The sequence below is a fragment of the Marmota marmota genome, unplaced genomic scaffold (genome assembly GCF_001458135.2).
Source record: "Marmota marmota marmota unplaced genomic scaffold, marMar, whole genome shotgun sequence".
Classification (NCBI taxonomy): Eukaryota; Metazoa; Chordata; class Mammalia; order Rodentia; family Sciuridae; genus Marmota; species Marmota marmota.
The window spans coordinates 3,778,082-3,779,967 of record NW_025999862.1 but is presented as its reverse complement, the minus strand read 5'-3'; the positions used below and the strand labels follow the sequence as shown (position 1 = coordinate 3,779,967).

General features: G+C 43.1%; 1 pseudogene; it reads left to right on the top strand.

The window, feature by feature from the left end:
- Window positions 1-1,150: 1,150 nt before the first annotated feature.
- Window positions 1,151-1,343, top strand: LOC125618295 (annotated as a pseudogene).
- Window positions 1,344-1,886: the final 543 nt, after the last annotated feature.

The following is a 1,886-nucleotide window of genomic DNA, read 5'->3' as shown; positions in this document are numbered from 1 at the left end:
GTACAAACATGTCTAAAGTGCATGGGGACAATCACAGAAGTGTCACTACCCAGGAACCCAGTGTCCAGAGGCTTCTGTACCTTCTCAGGGAGAGGGAGATGGGGAACGTGGAAATTTTGAGGGATGGTAAATTCTTTTAGGTAATGAATGGGCCTAATGCTCAGATAATAGTAAATGCTTCTTTTTGGGAGTTGAATGGGCCTAGCAGATGGACAATGGCTTGTGGTCAAAGTTGTCCAGGTGTGGCTCATTCTTTGATCTTCCTTCCTGCAGATATGAGTTTATCTGATGAAAACTCAGAGAAGAGACCAAAGATACTTGTTTTTTCCTTTGATGGGTTTAGTCTTTAAGCATGTAAGGGAATGTCTGAGGAAAGCCCTTTCCAGTATCTGCTGCTCTCCAGGGGCCTTTAACTGAACATGATCAGCAGACCAAGTGCCATTTTTTGGGGGTGAAATCCTCTGACTCCTTCCCTTTTTAGCATTACAAGGTGCTCCAGGATCATCCTGTATATATCTGGTTCCTTTTTCTCTTTTTTAGAATATTAGATACCAAGATCTAGACCCAGGCACAGGGGTGCATGCCCCTTGGGAGTCTGAGGCAGTAGAATGATAAGTTTGAGGTCAGCTCGGGAAATGGAGCAAGATTCTGTCTCAAAATAAAAAATCAAAAATGGTTGGAGATGTGGTTCACTGGTAAGTGCCTCTTGGTTCAATCTCCAGTACTGGAAAAAAAAAAATCTGGCCACTATGTGTTCTTTGCTACCAATGTCATTGCATCTACGGCCTCTCAGATGACAAAGCTAGGCAACACATGTGTGCCTGCTAACCTATGTATGGACACATGTCTATAAATATTTATATAACACAAAACATCTGTGGCTATATTAAGCTAAACTGGAGTCTTGCCAATGTCCAGTAACATGAAGGGGTTTAGCTTTCTCCTTTGCTTGACTGAAACCTCTCCCTTCAAAGGTGAGAAACCCACCTTTACCATCCACCATCCATTTACTTAATTTAATTAATCTATTCCAGTATGCATGGGTAGTGGTTTCAGAACTGCTGAGCCATGCTCTCGGGCATGTCCCCTGAGCCCAGCTGGGAATGACTTTTTAAAATACATTAACTTGGGGGTAGGGGCTACAGTCACCATGTCCGGCCAGGAAGGTGGCAAGAAGCAGCCCCTGAAGCAGCCTAAGAAGCAGGCCGAGGAGAGAATGAGGGAGAAAAGACTTTCAAACAAAACACAGAGAGGAGCAGAAGAAGCTTGAGGAGCTAAAAGCGAAAGCCGCGGGGAAGGGCCCCCTGCCCACGGGTGGAATTAAGAAATCTGGCAAAAAGTAAGCCTCTTCTTATGCCTGAAATGATGGTGACCATTGATGCCATTCCTATTAAACATTAGATTCCCTGCTGTAACAGCTTTTGCCACCTATAGCTAGAATGAAGTGTTGTGTTGGAGTCTGTTGTAAACTTAATAAACTTTTGTAAAATAATAATACACACACACACATACACACACACACACGCATGCACGCACACACTGGCTCATTGTCTCTTGAGTCTCATTCAGCCGTTCCTACCTCAGCTGTGAATTTCAAGTAGACCCATCCTAGAATCTTGCCAGAGTTTGGATTCTATATCACTTGGAATTAAACTAGTTCACCTGAAAAAAAAATACATTAAAGTTCATCCTTTGCTCTGTGAATTTCTACAGGTTTTGGCTACAGGTTTTGGCAGGAGTGTTATGCCATGTATTCACCTTAAGGTGTGATAACACTCCCTTAGAACGTCCCTGTGCTTCACTTATTTGGTTCTCTCCAAATGGTTCTCTCCCTGGCCAGTATTACTTTGTTTGCTGCCTCTGATTTTGCCTTTTTTTTTTTTCTT